Genomic DNA, 22588 nt, shown 5'->3' on the forward strand with positions numbered 1-22588 from the left:
AGACTACTACAAGCAACTATATGCCTATAAAATGGACAACCTGGAAGAAATGGACAAATTCTTAGAAAAGTACAACCTTCCAAGAATGAACCAGGAAGCAATAGAAAATATAAACAGAAATATCATAAACACTGAAATTGAAATTGTGATCAAAAATCTTCCAACAAACAAAAGCTCAGGACCAGATGGCTTCACAGGTGAATTCTATCAAACATTTAGAGAAGAACTACCACACATCCTTCTCAAACTCTTCCAAAATATAACAGAGGGATGAACATTCCCAAACTCATTCTACAAGGCCACCATCACCCTATACCAAAACCAGACAAAGAAGTCACAAAGAAAGAATTCTACAGGTCAATATCACTGATGAACATAGATGCAAAAATTCTCAACAAAATACTAACAAACAGGTTCCAAGCCCATTGAAAGGATCATACATGTTTAAGTGGGGTTTATCCCAGGTATGATATTATTCAATATATGCAAATCAATCAATGTGATACACCATATTAACAAATTGAAGGATAAAAACTATATGCTAATCAGAAAAGATGCAGAAAAATTATTCAACAAAATCCACACCTATTTATGATAAAAACTCTCAAGAAAGTGGCATAGAAGGAACCTACCTCAACATAATAAAGGCTATATATGACAAACCCACAGCCAAAATCTTTCTCAATGGTGAAAATCTGAAACGATTTCCTCTAAGATGAGGAACAAAGCAAGGGTGCCCACTCTAACCATTATTATCCAACATAATTTTGGAAATTTTAGCCACTGCAATCAGAGAAGAAAAAGAAATCCATATCAGAAAAGAAGAAGTAGGGCTTCCCTGGTGGCACAGTGGTTAAGAATCCTCCTGTCAATGCACTGGACATGGATTCGAGCCCTGGTCTAGGAAGATCCCACATGCTGCGGATCAGCTAGACCCATGTGCCACAAATATTGAGCCTGTGCTCAAGAGCCCTTGAGCTACAACTGCTGAGCCCGTGTGCCACAACTACTGAAGCCCACATGCCTAGAGCCTGTGCTCTGCAACAAGAGGGGCACCACAGTGAGAAGCCTGTGCACTGCAATGAAAGAGTAGCCCCTGCTCGTCGCCACTAGAGAAAGCCTGCACACAGCAATGAAAACCCAATGCAGCCAAATATAAACAAATTAATTAATTTAAAAACAGCAAAGTAAAACTGTCACTTTTTGAAAATGGCATGATACTGTACACAGAGAATTCTAAAGAAGCTACCAGAAAACTACTAGAGCTAATCAATGAATTTGGTAAAGTAGAAGGATACATATTAATGCAGAAATCATTTGCATTCCTAAAACTAGCAATAAAAAATCTGAAAGAAAAATTAAGGAAGCACTCTCATTTACCATTGCAACAAAAATAATAAAATACCTAGGAATAAACTTACTAAAGGAGAGAAAAGAACTCTATGCAGAAAACTATAAGTCACTGATGAAAGAAATCAAAGGCAATACAAACAGATGGAGAGATATACCATGTTCTTGGATTGGAAGAATCAACATTGTGAAAATGACTGCACTACCCAAAGCAATCTACAGATTCAAGGCAATCCCTATCAAACTACCAATGACATTTTTCACAGCACCAGAACAAAAAAATTTTACAGTTTGTATGGAAACCCAAAAGACCTCAAATAACCAAAGCAATCTTCAGAAAGATAAATGGAGCTGGAGGTAGACTTCAGACTATACTACAAAGCTTCAGTGATCAATACAGTATGGTACTGGCACAAAAACAAAAAATATGGATCAATGGAACAGGATAGAAAGCCCAGAGATAAACCCACACATATATGGTCAACTTATCTTTGATGAAGGAAGCAAGAATATACAATGGAGAAAAGACAGCCTGTTCAATAAGTGGTGCTGGGAAAACTGGACAGCTACATGCAAAAGAATGAAATTAGAACACTTCCTAACACCATACTCAAAATCGATTAAAAACCTAAATGTAAGGCCAGGCACTATAAAACTCTTAGAGGAAAACATAGGTAGAACACTCTATGACATAAATTACAGAAAGATCCTTTTTGACCCACCTCCTAGAGAAATGGAAATAAAAACAAAAATAAACAGATGGAACTTAATGAAACTTAAAAGCTTTTCCACAGCAAAGGAAACCATAAACAAGACAAAAAGACACCCCTCAGAATGAGAGAAAATATTTGCAAAGCAACTGACAAAGGATCAATCTCGAAAATATGAAAGCAGCTCGTGTAGCTCAATATCAATAAAACAAACCATTGAATCCAAAAATGGGTGGAAGACCTAAATAGACATTTCTCCAAAGAAGATATACAGATTGCCAGCAAACACATGAAATGATGCCCCACGTCACTAATCATTAGAGAAATGCAAATCAAAACCACAATCAGGTTACATATCACACTGGTCAGAATGGCCATCAAAAAAATATCTATAAACAATAAGTGCTGGAGTGGGTGTGGAGAAAAGCAAACCATCTTGCACTGTTGGTGGGAATGTAAATTGATACAGCCACTACGTAGAACAGTATGGAGGTCCTTAAAATTCTAAAAATGGAACTGCCATGTGATCCAGCAGTCCCACTACTGGGCCTATACCCTGAGAAATCCATAATTCAGAAAGAGACATGTACCCCATTGTTCGTTGCAGCACTATTTACAATAGCCAAGACAAGGAAGCAACCTATGTGTCCACTGACAGATGAATGGATAAAGAAGATGTGGCACATATATACAATGGAATATTATTCAGCCATATAAAGAACCGAAATTGAATTTTTGTAGAGATGTGGATGGACCTATGATCTGTCATACAGAGTGAAGTAAGTCAGAAGGAGAAAAATAAATACTGTATGCTAATGCATATATATGGGATCTAAAAAAAAAAGAAAGAAAAGAAAATGGTACTAATGAACCTATTGGCAGGGCAGGAATAAAGACATAGACATAGAAAGTGGACTTGAGGAGACAGGGGGAGGGGGAAGCTGGGGCGAAGTGAGAGTAGTATGGAGTTATATACACTACTAAATGTGAAATAGATAGCTAGTGGAAAGCAGCAGCACAGCACAGAGAGATCAGCTTGGTGCTTTGCAAGACCCAGAAAGGTGGGATAGGGAGGGTGGGAGGGAGGCTCAAGAGGGAGGGGATATGGGGATATATGTATACATATAGCTGGTTCACTTTGTTATATAACAGAAACTTACACAACATTGTAAAGCAATTATATTCCAATAAAGATGTTAAAACATAGAAAATATTTATCATAACTATTTTCCTTTCATCTGCAGAGTTCTACAGCCATTATTCCAAATAAGCAGGGTTAGGGAAGCATTTTATTGTAAGTTTTCAATCATTCTGTTAATATAACCTTAATTATTCAGTGCAAGTTTTCAATCAGTGTATTTTAGATGATTTCAAAGTATTTTGTTTAATCATAAGCAATAAACATTCAGATTGGGGTGGGAGTTAGAAGACAAAAGTCAATTGCTGTATTGGCAATTTGTATTATGCAAATCAGAGGAGAATAAGGCAATTAAGAAACAAAGCTGTGAATCAGAGAAAATGATTTTAAAATATAGACAATAGGACACAATGAGGTTCAGACCCTTAGGAGGGAGATACCGATACTGGCACAGACACTGAGTAGGGTCTGTTCAAGAGCTATGCTGATATTATCTGTCTGCCATTGTGGCCTTTTTACATGTGGGCTTGTATGTCTTTCCATATCTTGGATGAGAAAGACTCTGCCTCTAATGCCTACTGAAAATTTATTTTGATATGTTTTCCCTTAATTTTAGGATTGAAGAATCACTGTGAAGCAGAAGCTGCCTTTGCTTTTTCTTGATCTATGCTTACATATTTGTGGAACATGCCTCTGGGAGATGGGTATGTAACAAGTCCTTTTGTGATTCAAGCTATTTCAAAAGCCACTATACCTCTTGAATGTGTTGTGTAGTCTTTTGAGAGGAAGATAAAAATCATCCTTCAGAATCTGTAGACTGGTAACATAGAATCTGTTCTGGCCCAAGACCAGGGACAATCTTGCACCAATGTTTCTCTATGTAAACTGAAGGAGGTGATTACTAAAACTGTTAGAATCACTTTAGGCTCATGTTCATGAGGACATAGGAGCTTCAACATGAACAGGACTCTGAAGAGTGTTCCTGAGGCTGGCTGGGACCTGGGATCATTTGCTGCAGTGCTGGCACCTGGGCAAACATTTCCTTGAGCAACAAACTACAAAGAAACTATAAGGGATTAAAAATAACTGTGTGCATGCCCAGTTGGGGCAAATTATGAACAACAAGATACAAAAAGATCAAAAACTCTACTACCACTTCTGAGGAGCCGGGAGCAAAAGCAGGGCACTGTACATACACCCTGCACACAGTATCACCGATAGGGTGGGCAAACTACCTAAGTAGACCTCCAGCTCGACTCCCGGACCCACCCCTACCATCACCCCATATAAGGAGGCAGCTCAACCCACCTCAGCAAGCAAGCAAGCAGGGGAACATGTTAACATGTTGCTTGTTCTCCTTCCCTCCTGCTACAGCAGGAGTCCCAATAAAGCCTTGCCTGAATTTTTTGCCTGGCCTCTTATCAATTTCTATTCATTAAAGAGGCCAGGAACCCTGGTCAACAACATTCTCCTTGCCTCCTGGTAGCTTTGAAGCATTGGGCCTCAGCCACTTGCTCTATATTCTTTGATGCCCTCACTGCTCAAACAGCTGGAATTCTCCTAGCAACAGTCAAACTCACATTCCTGAGCCATTTTGGATTTCATCTACCTTGTTGACACAGTGCAACAGGCTTGGCAAAACCCAGTCCCTGCTCTCTCATTCCTGTAATAAAGGTAACTGACAGAGTTGGAATTTAAATGATGCTGGCTTCCTTTCCTCTTTCGTTTATGGTACTGTGGCTGGTCAGACTCAGATCTCATCCAGCAAATATAACACTGGTGAGTAGGAATTCCACCCTCTAAGATTCATGACCACAAGGAGACAATCCATGGTTCTACTGGAACAGGGATGGCATAACGAAATTTGTGATTTTAGACATGATTGACAATGGCCTGCCTCTTTCTTTAGTAGCCAATTCTATTTCACCAGAACATGTATTAAGATAGAATTGAGCTGAATTAATTTCCCCTTCAAGACATTTATAAGTACTATGGGAACCATGAGTTCATAATAGGAAAGGGGTAAATAGAGACAGTGGGTCTTCTTGGTATTTTTGGAAGCAGGTGACTCAAGCATCACACTCTAGGGAAATCTCATACTCTGTTATTTGCACCTTAAACTTTTTGGATATATTCTCCAGCTCTGTTTGTTTGAAGGCTTAGCACAACAGAATTAACACAATACCTCTATTTCTAGTTTTGGTAAATTTTATGCAAAGATAAACTTTCATTACTGGTCAATACTTTGATCTAAATTTGCTTTAAAATCACAGCACTTTGCTATTAGAGCACCTTTTAAAAAATGGAAGTACATTGAGAAAGTGAGTGTTAACTTTTAAGCATTTTTAAGACAAATGACACACATTTGTACAAATGAGTGGAAGAAAATCATTTGTATTAAATTAAATAACCTGATTGGGACACCAAGATATGTATCTTTTCTTTAGAAGAAATGAGAACATATGAGGGGTAGCAATGTGGGTTCCAGGTCTGACTCTCCCATAAATAAATATGTTCCCTTAATCTAGTAAATTAAACCTTCTACATCTGATATTTTGAGAAGATGATTTTTTCAGTTTCTTTTTATTCCTTAACATTCTGTGTTTTTAATTCTAAAGTCTTGCTTGTAGTTCAGGTAGTATATTTATCTACTAGTTTAATAAATGTGCTAAATAAATAAATACATTTTGCAAGGTTAAATGTCAATGTAATGTGCATACAAATTGCTTAGCTGTGCCATATTATAGGGACATAGGGAATGGCCTATTTATACTTTCTGGCATTCTTGTTCTATAAATATCAAGTCAGCTCTAATACACAAAAGGTTGAATTATTATTTAAATCATTTGTATTGTCCTAGACTGTCAAACAGGTAAATTTAAACAAAAAAAAAAGTCCTTGGTAAGCATAAGAATTATTCACATGTCTATCTAAACTATTCCAAATAATTCAGTTTATTTGAGCCATGTGTCTGCTTTGAAAACAATGTGTCTAATTTGAAAAAGAAATTTCTCAATTTTTTTTTGACAAAAGAAGTTAGAAGCCATAAGTCAGATAAAAACTGACTGACTGCCATCACCACTTTACTGAAAATGTTTTTGTTAATGTTATTTTCTGTTAATTACTATAGCCAAAGGCTAAAATTGTGTTTTATTTAATTATCCTAAAGGGCTTAAGAGTCTTTAACAGTATTGACTCACGCTATTCCTAAAAGTCTTTTTTCTACTCTTTGTTTTCAAAGTAGTTTTTTTCTCCTTTACTTCAATACCTTTGACTATTCTACCATGGTCTCCCCTTCTGTTCCTCTACCTCTGTCCACACTTTCAAGGTGAAATTTAAGGTGAAATCTCCCACTCCTCTGTTTTAACTCTTGGTTCTTCTTGGAAGACATCATCCATTCCCATGGCTGTGATTATATCTCAGTATCAAATCTTTATCCCAAATTTCATTGCCACATAGGATTAACGGTCCCTATTTACTTAAATGTTCTATATAGGGACCTCAAACTGAAATCAAAAACCAAACTTGGGCTTCCCTGGTGGCGCAATGGTTGAGAGTCTGCCTGCCAATGCAGGGGACATGGGTTCGTGCCCTGGGCCGGGAAGATCCCACATGGCTGCTGAGCCTGCACATTCAGAGCCTGTGCTCTGCAACGGGAGAGGCCACAACAGCGAGAGGCCCGTGTATCGCAAAAAAAAAAAGAAAAAGAAAACTTATTTTTCTCTCACTTAAGCATTTTCTTCAGTTTATAATTTCAGTTATACTAGTAAAGTGATCATTCCACTCTCTCCTATGCTGGAAAAACTGGCCGCATCTTAGATTCTCCATTCCTCACTTCTACTTCCTACATCATCAAATCCTATCTAGTCTACCTTACTAAGAGCCTTAGAACCACTTAATCCCTATTTATTGCCTTCCTAGGCCCTCAATCTCTCCAGTTTACAATCTTGTTGAGGTCAGCAGTTTCCTAAAATTTTTCTTGGTTACTAATCTTTTCTCAGGTCATTTTTCATATAGTCACCAGAATGATTAATACCCTACCTTATAATCATGCTCATTACCTCCAAGTTAATATCAAATCCCACTGATGCAGCAAAGAGCAATATTCATATTCTACACTCAGCCCACCTCTTTATCATAAACTCTTTACCATACCATTATCCTCTCTTCAACTTGCCACTCACAGAATCACCCCACCCTACTGAACTCCTCACACTCACAAACCTAACCAGTACTTCATGAATCTGAATTTACCACTGCAAAGACTGACCCAGCTTAAATATCTCCTCCCAGATAATACATTTTGTGACTTCACAAAGAACACTAAGAAGGTGTTGGAAAATGGTACATGTCTCTTCTCAGGAAGCCACAAATATGGACCCAAGGCAAAATGAGAGTCAAGGATTAGAATTTGTGTTCATGTATGAGGCTTTCTGTACTACCACAGTCATTTTCTCTGCTGATTTAACATCAGCTTCTACTATTGAACTGAAATGGAAAAAATGGACTCAAGTGAAGGCAGATCTTTCATCTGTGGGTAGACATGTGAAATGGATTCATCAGTGATTACTTGGGATGCTCAGAAATGGAGCCTTGGGGCCCCGGAGGAAGATGGCGGAAGAGTAAGACGTGGAGATCACCTTCCTCCCCACAGATACATCAGAAATTCATCTACACATGGAACAACTCCTACAGAACACCTACTGAACCCTGACAGAAGACCTCAGACCCCCCAAAAGGAGAGGGCATTAAGAGGGCTGCTTGGGGAAGTGCCAGAGACAGGTGCGAGCCACGGGTAAGGCGCGGACCTCGGAGATGGGCGTGGGACGCTGGGGCTGCTGCTGCCGCCGCCGCCGCCGTGGGGCCTGTGTGCGAGCGCGGGTCACTGTCCACCCCGCCTTCCGGGGGGCCTGTGCACCCCGTCCCGGGACTGGGGGACGGCTTTCCCGGGAAAGCGGACGGAGCGCCACGGGCTGCTGCAACGTCACACTGGCCTCTGCCGCCACAGGCCCGCCCCACACTGCGCGCCCCTCCCTCCCCTCTGCCTGAGTGAGCCAGAGCCCCCATATCAGTGGCTCCTTTAAACCCATCCTGTCTGAGCGAAGAACGGACGCCCTCTGGCGACCTATGCGCAGAGGTGGGGCCAGGTCCAAGGCTGAGACCAGGGAGCTGTGAGAGCAGAGACAGGGAAATCTCTCTGTGCAGCCTCGGAGGCAGCAGATTAAAGCTCCATGGACCATTTGATGTGCCCTGCATCTGTTGAGTGCATGAATGGACAGCGAATCATCCCAAATTGAGGAAGTGGACTTTGAGGACAAGATTTAAGACTTTCCCCCCTTTTCCTCTTTTTACAACGAATTATCCCAAATTAAGGAGGTGGACTTAGAGAGCAAGATTTCAGACTTCTCGCCCTTTTCCTCTTTTTACAACGAATTATCCCAAATTGAGGAGGTGGACTTGGAGAGCAAGATTTTTGATTTTTCCCCCTGCTCTCTTTTTGTGAATGTGTATGTGTAATCTTCTGTGTAAGATTCTCTCTGTATAGCTTTGCTTCCACCATATGTCCCAGGGTTCTATCGGTCCGTTTTTTTTTTTTCAAAAATTACTTTCTAATTTTAATAACATAACTATATTTCATACTTTATTCTATTTTACTTTACCTGCTCTTTCTTTTTTTCCTACCTTCCCTTCCTCCCTCCCTCCCTCCGCTCCTCCTTTCCTTCTTTCTTTTTCTTTCCGCCCTGCCTCCCTCCCACCCTTCTTCTTTCCACTTTCTTTTTCTTTCCTTCCTCCCTCCCTCCCTCCTGTCTTTCTTTCTTTCTTTCCTTCCTCCCTCCCTCACTCCCTTCCTCCATTCACTCTTCCTTTTGCTTTCATTCCTCCCTCCCTCCCTCCTTTCTTTCCTTCTATCTTTCCATCCTTCCTCCCTCCCTCCCTCCTTTCTTTCTTCCTTCCCTGCTTCCTTCCTTTCTTCCCTTCTTCCTTTCTTTCACTCTCTCTTTCTTTCTTCTACTAATTCTTTCTTTCTAATTTTTCTCCCTGTTATTCTGAGCCGGGTGGATGAAAGGCTCTTGGTGTTGCAGCCAGGAGTCAGTGCTGTGCCTCTGAAGTGGGAGAGCCAACTTCAGGACACGGGTCCACAAGAGACCTCCCAGCTCCACATAATATCAAGCAGCGAAAATCATCCAGAGATCTCCATCTCAACACCAGCACCCAGCTTCAGTCAACGACCAGCAAGCTACAGTGCTGCTCACCCTATGCCAAGCAACTAGCAAGGCAGGAACACAATCCCACCCATTAAAAGAGAGGTGAACTAAAAACATAATAAGGCCACAGGCACCCCAAAACACACCACCAGACGTGGACCTGTCCACCAGAAAAACAAGATCCAGCCTCAACCACCATAACACAGGCATTAGTCCCCCCCACCAGGAAGACTACACAACCTACTGAAACAACCTTAGCCACTGGGGACAGACACCAAAAACAATGGGAACTACGAATCTGCAGCCTGCAAAAAGGAGACCCCAAACACAGTAACATAAGCAAAATGAGAAGACAGAAAAACACACAGCAGGTGAAGGAGCAAGATAAAAACCTACCAGACCTAACAAATGAAGAGGTAATAGGCAGTCTACCTGAAAAAGAATTCAGAATAATGATAGTAAAGCTGATCCAAGATTCTATTTCCCAGATCCATAATCTTGGAAATAGAATAGACAAAATGAAAGAAACAGTTAACAAGGACCTAGAAGAACAAAAGATGAATCAAGAATCAATTAAAAACACAATAAATGAAATGAAAAATACTCTAGATGGGATCACTAGCAGAATAACTGAGGCAGAAGAACGGATAAGTGAGGTGGAAGATAAAATAGTGGAAATAACTGCTGCAGAGCAAAATAAAGAAAAAAGAATGAAAAGAACAGAGGACAGTCTCAGAGACTTCTGGGACAACATTAAATGCACCAACATTCGAATTATAGGGGTTCCAGAAGAAGAAGAGGAAAAGAAAGGGCCTGAGAAAATATTTGAAGAGATTATAGTTGAAAACTTCCCTAATATGGGAAAGGAAATAGTTAATCAAGTCCAGGAGGCACAGAGAGTCCCATACAGAATAAATCCAAGGAGAAATACACCAAGATGCATATTAATCAAACTGTCAAAAATTAAATACAAAGAAAACATATTAAAGGCAGCAAGGGAAAAACAACAAATAACACAAAAGGGAATCCCCATCAGGTTAACAGCTGATCTCTCAGCAGAAACTCTACAAGCCAGAAGGGAGTGGCAGGACATAATTAAAGTGATGAAGGAGAGAAACCTGCAACCAAGATTACTCTACCCAGCAAGGATCTCATTCAGATTTGATGGAGAAATTAAAACGTTTACAGACAAGCAAAAGCTGAGAGAGTTCAGCACCACCAAACCAGCTTAACAACAATTGCTAAAGGAACTTCTCTAGGCAAGAAACACAACAGAAGGAATATACCTACAATAACGAACCCAAAGCAATGAAGGGAATGGGAATAGGAACATACATATCAATAATTACCTTAAATGTAAATGGACTAAATGCTCCCACCAAAAGACACAGAGTGGCTGAATGGATACAAAAACAAGACCCATATATATGCTGTCTACAAGAGACCCACTTCAGACCTAGAGACACATACAGATTGAAAGTAAGGGGATGGAAAAAGATATTCCATGCAAATGGAAATCAAAAGAAAGCTGGAGTAGCAATTCTTATATCAGACAAAATAGACTTTAAAATAAAGACTATTAGAAGAGACAAAGAAGGACACTACATAATGATAAAGGGATCAATCCAAGAAGAAGATATAACAATTGTAAATATTTATGCACCCAACATAGGAGCACCTCAATACATAAGGCAAATACTAACAGCCATAAAAGGGGAAATCGACAGTAACACAATCATAGTAGGGGACTTTAACACCCCACTTTCACCAATGGACAGATCATCCAAAATGAAAATAAAGAAGGAAACACAAGCTTTAAATGATACATTAAACAAGATGGACTTAGTTGATATTTATAGGACATTCCATCCAAAAACAATAGAATACACATTTTTCTCAAGTGCTCATGGAACATTCTCCAGGATAGATCATATCTTGGGTCACAAATCAAGCCTTGGTAAATTTAACAAAATTGAAATTGTGTCAAGTATCTTTTCCGACCACAATGCTATGAGACTAGACATCAATTACAGGAAAAGATCTGTAAAAAATACAAACACATGGAGGCTAAACAATACAGTACTCAATAATGAAGTGATCACTGAAGAAATCAAAGAGGAAATTAAAAAATACCTGGAAACAAATGACAATGGAGACACGATGACCCAAAACCTATGGGACGCAGCAAAAGTAGTTCTAAGGGGGAAGTTTATAGCAATACATTCCCACCTTAAGAAACAGGAAACATTTCGAGTAAACAACCTGACCCTGCACCTAAAGCAATTAGAGAAAGAAGAACAAAAAACCTCCAAAGTTAGCAGAAGGAAAGAAATCATAAAGATCACATCAGAAATAAATGAAAAAGAAATGAAGAAAACGATAGCAAAGTTCAACCAAACTAAAAGCTGGTTCTTTGAGAAGATAAACAAAATTGACAAACCATTAGCCAGACTCATCAAGAAAAGAAGGGAGAAGACTCAAATCAATAGAATTAGAAATAAAAAAGGAGAAGTAACAACTGACACTGCAGAAATACAAAAGATCATGAGAGATTACTATAAGCAACTCTATGCCAATAAAATGGACAACCTGGAAGAAATGGACAAAGTCTTAGAAATGCATAACCTGCCAAGACTGACACAGGAAGAAATAGAAAATATGAATAGACCAATCACAAGCTGGAGTAGCTTTTTTTCAATTCAACTGAAATTGAAACTGTGATTAAAAACCTTCCAACAAACAAAAGCCCAGGACCAGATGGCTTCACAGGCGAATTCTATCAAACATTTAGAGAAGAGCTAACACCCATCCTTCTTAAACTCTTCCAAACAATATCAGAGGAAGGAACACTCCCAAACTCATTCTACGAGGCCACCATCACCTTGATACCAAAACCAGGCAAGGATGTCACAAAGAAAGAAAACTACAGGCCAATATCACTGATGAACATAGATGCAAAAATCCTCAACAAAATACGAGCAAACAGAATCCAACAGCACATTAAAAGGATCATACACCATGATCAAGTGGAGTTTATTCCAGGAATGCAAGGATTCTTCAATATACGCAAATCAATCAATGTGATACACCATATTAACAAGTTGAAGGAGAAAAAACATATGATCATCTCAATAGATTCAGAGAAAGCTTTCGACAAAATTCAACACCCATTTATGATAAAAACCCTGCAGAAAGTAGGCATAGAGGGAACTTTCCTCAACATAATAAAGGCCATATATGACAAACCCACAGCCAACATTGTCCTCAATGGTGAAAAATTGAAACCATTTCCACTAAGATCAGGAACAAGACAAGGCTGCCCACTCTCACCACTCTTATTCAACCTAGTTTTGGAAGTTTTAGTCACAGCAATCAGAGAAGAAAAGGAAATAAAAGGAATCCAAATTGGAAAAGAAGATGTAAAGCTGTCACTGTTTGCAGATGACATGATACTATACATAGAGAATCCTAAAGATGCTACCAAAAAACTACTAGAGCTAATCAATGAATTTGGTAAAGTCGAAGGATACAAAATTAATGTACAGAAATCTCTGGCATTCCTGTACACTAATGATGAAAAATCTGAAAATGAAATCAAGAAAACACTCCCATTTACCATTGCAACAAAAAGAATAAAATATCTAGGAATAAACCTACGTAAGGAGACAAAAGACCTGTATGCAGAAAATTATAAGACACTGATGAAAGAAATGAAAGATGATACAAATAGATGGAGAGATATACCATGCTCCTGGATTGGAAGAATCAATATTGTGAAAATGACTGTACTACCCAAAGCAATCAACAGATTCAATGCAATCCCTATCAAACTACCACTGGCATTTTTCACAGAACTAGAACAAAAGATTTCAAAATTTGTTTGGAAAACCAAAAGACCCCGAATAGCCAAAGCAATCTTGAGAACGAAAAACGGAGCTGGAGGAATCAGGCTCCCTGACTTCAGACTATACTACAAAGCTACAGTAATTAAGACAGTGTGGTACTGGCATAAAAGCAGAAAGATAGATCAGTGGATCAGGATAGAAAGCCCAGAGATAAACCCACGCACATATGGTCAACTTATCTTTGATAAAGGAGGCAGGAATGTACAGTGGAGAAAGGACAGCCTCTTCAATAAGTGGTGCTGGGAAAACTGGACAGGGACATGTAAAAGTTTGAGTTTAGATCATTCCCTAACACCATACATAAAAATAAGCTCAAAATGGATTAAAGACTTAAATGTAAGGCCAGAAACTATCAAACTCTTAGAGGAAAACATAGGTAGAACACTCTATGACATAAATCACAGCAAGATCCTTTTGGACCCACCTCCTAGAGAAATGGAAATAAAAACAAAGATAAACAAATGGGACCTAATGAAACTTCAAAGCTTTTGCACAGCAAAGGAAACCATAAACAAGACCAAAAGACAACCCTCAGAATGGGAGAAAATATTTGCAAATGAAGCAACTGACAAAGGATTAATCTCCAAAATTTTTAAACAGCTCATGCAGCTCAATGGCAAAAAAACAAACAACCCAATCCAAAAATGGGCCGAAGACTTAAATAGGCATTTCTCCAAAGAAGATATACAGACTGCCAACAAACACATGAAAGAATGCTCAACGTCATTAATCATTAGAGAAATGCAAATCAAAACTACAATGAGATATCATCTCACACCAGTCAGAATGGCCATCATCAAGAAATCTAGAAACAATAAATGCTGGAGAGGGTGTGGAGAAAAGGGAACACTCTTGCACTGCTGGTGGGAATGTGAATTGGTACAGCCACTATGGAGAACAGTATGGAGGTTCCTTAAAAAACTAAAAATAGAACTACCATATGACCCAGCAATCCCACTACTAGGCATATACCCTGAGAAAACCATAATTCAAAAAGAGACATGTACCAAAATGTTCATTGCAGCTCTATTCACAATAGCCCGGAGCTGGAAACAACCTAAGTGTCCATCATCGGATGAATGGATAAAGAAGATGTGGCACATATATACAATGGAATATTACTCAGCCATAAAATGAAACGAAACTGAGCTATTTGTAATGAGGTGGATAGACATAGAGTCTGTCATACAGAGTGAAGTAAGTCAGAAAGATAAAGACAAATACCGTATGCTAACACATATATACGGAATTTAAAAAAAAAAATGTCATGAAGAACCTAGGGGTAAAACGGGAATAAAGACACAGACCTACTTGAGAATGGACTTGAGGATATGGGGAGGGGGAAGGGTAAGCTGTGACAAAGCGAAAGAGAGGCATGGACATATATACAGTACCAAACGTAAGGTAGATAGATAGTGGGAAGCAGCCGCAGTGCACAGGGAGATCAGCTCGGTGCTTTGTGACCGCCTGGAGTGGTGGGATGGGGAGGGTGGGAGGGAGGGAGATGCATGAGGGAAGGGATGTGGGAACAGATGTATATGTATGACTGATTCACTTTGTTATAAAGCAGAAACTAATAATAAAAAAAAAGAAATGGAGCCTTTGCTACTTTGTTTTGTCTGGTACCATGCATCACTGTACCCTACTGAGCTTGAAAGGATCATATAAGGTGCATGTATCTTTATAATTAATGTGGCTACTATCTATATTCCTAACTTGAAATGAAAATGTAATACACCTTTAAAGTATATTTCCCTTGTTAAAATGATCAGAAAACATTAAAATATTAGTTCAGTTCATATTTATAATGAATTAATGTGTTAATATAATTTTCTTACTGACTAGTATTAATTAGCTAGTTAAGTTCTTTGGGTTCTGTTAAATATTCAATTCAAGGCACAATACAGGTGAATTGAAATTGTAATGTTACTACTATAATGGTCAATTATGTTCTGCTTGAAGTATTCACAACCCAAATACAAATGCTTCATTCTGTAGCACATATCCATGGGAAAACCAGGTTTTCAAATACATATTTGGTCAGTACAAAGTATTAGCTGGTTACTCATAACTCCGCTATAAGAACCACAAATAAAATTACCATGAAAAATATGCTTAATGGTTATTCTGCAGATATTCCATTATAAAACCTTACTCATGCTATTAATCTTCTGAAGCCTATTACCATTCCTGCAGACAAGACCATCAACTATACTAATGCTGTTAATTGTCTAATTCCAGGAGTCTTGAAAATAGAGGTTAGAAGCAGCCTTAGGTAAAACCAAAAAAAGCCTGACAATAGCCCTAATAGATAGCTTTAAATTACAAAGTGAAAAAACTCTAGAAAATTTATAAAGACAGCTGAATTTACACACTGACTTGTCACTAATGTTGGACATATCACTTTAAATTGTACTTTACAACTCCTAAATTAATAAAAGTTTAAAATTGTAATATTTTATTTCCCAAACATAGTGAATAGATAATTTTTATTTCTTATCAGCTAATTCAAATGACAATTTTCCCTTCCTGAAGTCCGCATATATCCACAAAATGTTGCATACCTCTCTCTGTATATCTATATGATTTTATATAAATAATATACATTATATAATTATATATAAATGAATTATGCATATAACTATAAAAACAAGAATAGTGGAGGGTTCATGGAGGAAATAAATAGAATCCAGGAGATAAAAAAATATCTTTTTTCTAATTGCCTTTTTATTTGCAGAAGAAAAAAATAATATAAAAAAAAGTGAAGGAAAAATGTGTTGATCTGTGTACTAGCATGCCTAGCTTTTTTCTAAGAATTTTCTTCTATTGTTTCCATCTTTCTCCTTTGGCACCTCTAAATATAACTTTCAGGTTTCAAAGGCTGACCTAGAGCTAAGCTCCTGAAGGGATATTTTTTTTCCCACCTGGCAATGTAGAATTCTGGATAGATGTGTGTATTCTCAATGCCAATGTGATATTTAAATATCATGTGTATTACGTGTATCACAGACACAAGTGGCCCAATGTGTGTACCTGTTAGCTGAATGAAAGGTCATACTCTCCTAAGTTCTTGTGTATTTTATTAATCATTCCTGCCTTAAAGTCCATAAAAACCAATTGTGATCTGGCCCTTGCTCTTTGCCTTCAACATTTCCTCCATAAAAATCCAGATTTAAGCCATAGTTATCTTTCTTTGTGTCTTCCCACTTATTGTTTTATTTTGAGTTTTTGTTTTTTCTACCTGAAACACTCTTCCCAAGCATTGACTATCTAGAATCCTAGTAATCCTTCAGTTGCCAACCTAGACTCCTCCTTCTTTGGTCAGCCTTTTGTGATTCCCAACAGTCATTTTGCATATTTGCTTCTATAACACCCTTGAATTTCATTATTATGTATACTGCAAACTACCTGCTTGTTGGGTTTGCTTACACTTTTATATCAGAAGCTGCATGAAAACAAACAGAACTTGACAGCCTAATTTTTTGTCTCTTTCGTGTTTGGCACAATTCCTGACACAGAGTGGCTACCCAAGATATAGGTGTTGAATAAATTAATGGAAGACTAAGTGGAAGAATGAATGAATACCACCATAGGAAATGATAGTGGTTATGCTACTTAAGCTCATTGCATTGAATTATATCAAAAATAAACATTTGATTTCAATTCAATGACTCAAAAAAGGCATGACACAATGAGAAAAATCAGGAAAACCTTCCAAATTGGTTTTTTAAAATATCTGCATTCTTTAATATTGGACTATATTAGATGTTTGAAGAAGAGCAGAGAAGCCAATTTAGAAGAGAAAAAAAAAAAAAAAAAGCTTTTGCAATACTCTCTCCCAAATCCATCTATGAATCACACAAGCCTTCTTGAATTTAACTATATTAATAATTTATTTTGGGACAGGGAGCTGTATATCTACTCTAATTTGCATTGTTCATTTGAAAATTAATAGTATAATTATGCATTGTGTAATATGTATAATTTTAATATATGCATAATTTATAATATATCTAGGATAAAAAAACAGTAAAATCTCTGGAGCTGTCTTGCAGAAACATAGACCTTTCGTCCAGTTTTATGTTCAGCTTGTTGGTCTGCACTGAGAGTATGACCATTCAATCATGATAGAGAATGACACCAAATGACCTTATAAAAGTTTAAGTTGTTTCCATGGTGTTGGCAATTTAATGTTAAAAATTCTTTTAACATATTGGTAATACACACTTTTTCTAAAAAATTCAATCCACGGGGAATTTTACTTTTAGCCTTTATTGTGTTTGTCAACTATGGCCACATTCTTATAAAAATGTCAAGAGAAGCCTCTGAAAACACTGTTTTTTAATGATTAAAAAATTGATAATGGAGGTAGGTGATCTCAGGATGCATTTCCTTACCACATTTTTCTCTAAAACAAATCAACCTCAAATGAACTTACCTGGAACACTGCAGTGAACCTGTTTCAATTTTAATGCTTAAAAATAAGACCTTAAATATTTTATATCAATAAATGATGTTTAGCTCTTTCTTGAACTTCTATTTTATCACAGAAATATCGTCTCCATTCAAGTATATAAACCCCTTCTGTCTTGCAGGTTATCATCAACCCTAAGAAAAAAATAAGAACACTTTGAAGAAAACTAAAGGCAAAAAAGCATTTTTATGAGCACTTAAATAAAATTCACACATAGAATTATTCTAACCGCTTGAGAGATGTATACATACAATAAGAAGCAGAAAGTTCTAATGATATATTAAAGGTTCAGTGGGCCCATTTCAAAGGCAAATTCTAAGACCAAACCCTAACTAAGAAGCATTTCCTTTGCAAATGCAGATCAAAAGGTCAGCAAATGTATAGAGTCAAATGGCTCTTGTTTTATTGCCCCATGGATGCAACACTCATTTAATTTATGTCTTTCTGGATCTTAAAGCCCTTTAACTTGTTTTATTGGGGAGATTTTAATTCGGAACTTAGATCAACGAGGTACAGGGGGTCAAATGATAAAAAAACTAAGTGTAAGTGGCTCTGAAGCAAGTCAGTGTTTCGAACACTGAGGAGGGAAAGGAGACTTCCCTTGGGGGCTGTACAATAAATAAACAGGTGATGAAGGACAGAAGGGGTAGGTGAGCTTTTCTTTCTCCAGTTAGTGATAATATTTGTTTGCAAATGTAATCAAAACAACAGTAAAATAAGTTAATTAATAAGGATTTTTTTTCTGATTCTGTTGTGTCATAAATAAACAATATGAAAACAGGATGGCATTTATTTATGAGGTCCATGTTCTAAGCACAAAGAGAGGGTACAAACCAATGACAGTAAAGGACCTGAGTCCAAGTTTGGGGTTTACATTCATTAACTCTGAATTTGTCATTAATCTCCCCAGTCTATGACTCAAAGAATGAGGCAACACTCGAAAGCATAATGACTATAACCTGATTGGTAGAGCTAAAAATGCCCCGTGATCTTATAAACTTTTCAGGTAACATTTTAAATCTTTTAAATTAATTACTTAAATTCTTCTCTTTTCTTTTTATTGCCACATTCTTTACTCACTTAGCCCAGGCATCTGCTACTCCTTTTCTGTCTCCCACAATACGATTACACTGACTCTAGGACAGATAGGATTCCTGTTTTAATCTAGGACCATTCTCACAATGAGGTCAAGGAAGGGAGTGGGAGAAAGACTCAGTGGTCTACGTCTGGGAGAGGATGGGGGCCGGACATGGAGTGTGGAGGCACCATTTGTCATCTGTGCAGAATTGAACAACAACAATAAAATCAGGGAAAAGCTGGTCTACATTTCACCTTGACCTGGTAGTTTAAAACAATGTCAGTAATAAAATACTTCTCCTCCAGAATAATTTTTGGTTGGTCTAAGTTCTGAACAATTGCCTGCTGTGTGTTACCCAGCCACTGTCTGGGATTAGCTTTCATTCAGTCATTTCCCACTTCAAATGTAGAAGAGAAAATATCACACTGCAAAGATGAAGATGTCTCATATAAAAGTACAATGTGAAAGGAATTAATCAGCTAGACCAGTGCAGGAAAGGAGATTACTTTGTATTTAAGTCTAATAAATATGGATTGTTATTTTAAAATAACATAATTTAATGAAGTATATAAATGTGATTAAATTTATCTTTTCTAGTCTTTATTGTTCATGAAAATGCAACCAAAATAAGAGAGATGGTAAAGAGATGAGCGTTTTGATCCTACTTGTTTATACATAGAAGTTCCTGAAAGTTAATATCTAGATGGAAATAGATATTTAGCCATAACTACTTTTGGATCCAAATGTAAGTTCAACCTTAAATAATTTAATTTCAGCTTTCATTTTGAGATCACTGTGGATTCACATGTACTTGTAAAGTTAATAGAGATCTTGTGTACCATTTACCCAGTTTCCATTGATGATGACATCTTGAAAAACCAGTACAGTTTCATAACCAGGATATTGACATTGATACAGTTGACAGATACCAATCTTGTTTAGATTTCCCAGCTTTACCTGTACTCATGGTATATGGTGTATGTATGTGTGTGTGTGTATATACTTAATCTTATGCATATTTGTCACATGTTTGGTACATGTATGTATATCCACCACCACAGTTAAGATAGAGACTGTCCCATCACCATGAAACACACCTCGTTCTAGCCCCATCCTTAAACCTAGAAGTCACTGATCTGTTTTCCATGTGTATAATTTTATAATTTTATGAATGTTATACAAATGGAACCATACTGTAGTTAACCTTTTGAGATTGGCTTTTTTCACTTAACATCATTCTCTGGTAATCCATCAAAGTTGTTCCATGCATCAATAGATTTTTCCTTTTTATCTCTGAGTTGTAATCCATTGTATCTTCGTTAATTTTAAAATAACACTTTTTGGGGGACACGAGGATTCTCAGAATATTTTATTTTTATATTAATATTTTAAATTGGGGAGAAAAAATCCTTACTGCTTTATAGAGCAGCTTTTTCCATGTTAATGATAATAGGAAATACTTGTATGGCATGTATTACTGCTTGGTATTGTCTAAGCTCTTTACATAAATTAATATTTTAAGTCTGATTATAATTCTAAAAGATAAAGACTGTCATTATCATCTTTTTATCAATAAGAAACAACACATAAATGTTAGGAAAATTGACCACCTAGAGACGAGTGGTCAGTATTTTCACCTAGGCCGTCAGGCCCTGGAGCCTGTACATCCTACACTAGCAGAAAGCCTGAGGATGCAGATTTTACATTATACAGCCTCTTCTCCACTCTGCCTCAAATCTATTTTGCTGCACAAATTACTGTACTGTTATATCCTTGTCCTATATCAGAAGTTTATTAAACACTATCATGTACCCAAAATTATGTTCAGTGCTGGGAAATTATAGTGTGAAATGTGAGCTGGACATTTAAATAAGTAAATATATAGCAAAAGGTTATAATAATTAGAACTAGATAAAACATTTATGAATATATAGAGAACAACTAATTTTTTGGAAATGAAACATGAACAACTTTTGAGAAAACAATCTTTGAACTAGATCTTGAAGGGTTAGTAGAAATTCAGGAGGGTTTCTGATTTCAAGAACTAGAAGAAAATTCTTGAAGATATGATTGTTTATGTCATGACTGGGTATTATTTAGTAGTTTGGCTAGAGCTCAGAATGCATTTTAAAGGTCAGGAGCTCTTGAAAATTCAAAGAGTTAGACTAGCACTAAGGAATAAAAAATCCTACATATTATTCCAAGTTGATTGGAACATCTTATATGCAATGAAAATCCATGATTTTTTTTTTACAAGACATCTCATGGGTCTGCCACTGTACCTGAAATCTTCTATTATAGTTATGCTTTTAGAATGGAAACCAAAATCTACTCAGAAGGCAACTGTTTAAATGTATGTATGTTACTTGTTATATGAAGGAAAAAAGATATTTGTTAACTGAGAATCCAAGCATTCCTAGAGGTACACAGAAGTATTTTTGTAACCTCTGAGTTTTCAACTATTTAGGAACTATTTGTCAAATTATACCTTTTAAAGTGAAAATGTAGGCATATCACTTTTTCTGGAACAAGAAAATTTTGAAGAAGCATATCATGTTGGCTAGATGTTAAATAGGAGTCACCGATTTCTGTTCCTAAGGTGGCCTAAAAGTTACCTTGATATTAAGTGCACAGAAATATTGTCCACTGACACAAATTCATAAGCTCATTTTTCTGCTACTGTGTTTTCTCGATCTTTCATTTTTTTTTCATTTTTGAGAGAGACACAAGGACAGAGAAAGAATTCACTTCTCTAGGGAAGAGTAACACCACTAATGTGATAATAAGTGATAACTGACATATAGGACCATTTTCAGAAATCCAAAAAGCAGTTATAGGAAGTTTGAGGAACTAGTCAGACATATTCAATCTAAATAGGGCAGCAACTACTCAGCTCTAAGCTGATAGCTGCCATGCAGAAATCAGACTTGGCATTTTTATAGATAATTTTTATATTAAAAAAGATACATGAGGATTATTACATTATTTTCATCTGCAGCATTTACAAGATGGACTGAAATATGCCCAGTGGTTAATGGTCTGCATTATGAGCCACTGATTCAAAGTTTGAAATTGTCAACAGGATGAGACATTGCTGCAGAACAGAAATATGGTGTGAAAATATTGTGCTGGCTTGGAGGTATCTGGAAATAGTGATGGGAGAAAGACAAAATAAAATAAAGATAAAAAAGATAAGAGGAGAGTTAGGTATTGCCAAAGACAAATAAATTTCAGTGCTTTTTATTCTACATTTATAGGATAAAAACTAGTTTACATCTAGACCCACCTCATTTTTAATAGGTTGTTGTTTGTAATACTTCCATCAAGCCGTAGTTAGTTGGCTAATTAAATATAAATATTTGAAATGGAATATTATATTTTAATACTTATTGTTTACTTGAAGGTTTTATCAGAAATATAGGTCACTATCCATACCTCTATCAGTATATTAATGATACAAATATGATTTTCACATGCCCAATTGAACTAAAATAAAATTAAACACATTCTTATTGAAATTAAATGTAAACTTATCAGGAAAGTATCATAAATATGTAAATGATTCTCATCTGTTATATCATAGAGTGTAAACTATGAAATATATCCTATTTTTTACCACCTATTTTTGCCAAAACTTCTTTGTTAGAACATTGACCAAAGCTGATCAATTTGTGAGTATGCTTGTACATAGAGAGCATAAAGTATAAAAAAGAAACTTTTTGAAAAT

This window comes from Mesoplodon mirus (genome assembly GCF_964341445.2).
Source record: "Mesoplodon mirus genome assembly, chromosome: 17".
Taxonomy (NCBI): domain Eukaryota; kingdom Metazoa; phylum Chordata; class Mammalia; order Artiodactyla; family Ziphiidae; genus Mesoplodon; species Mesoplodon mirus.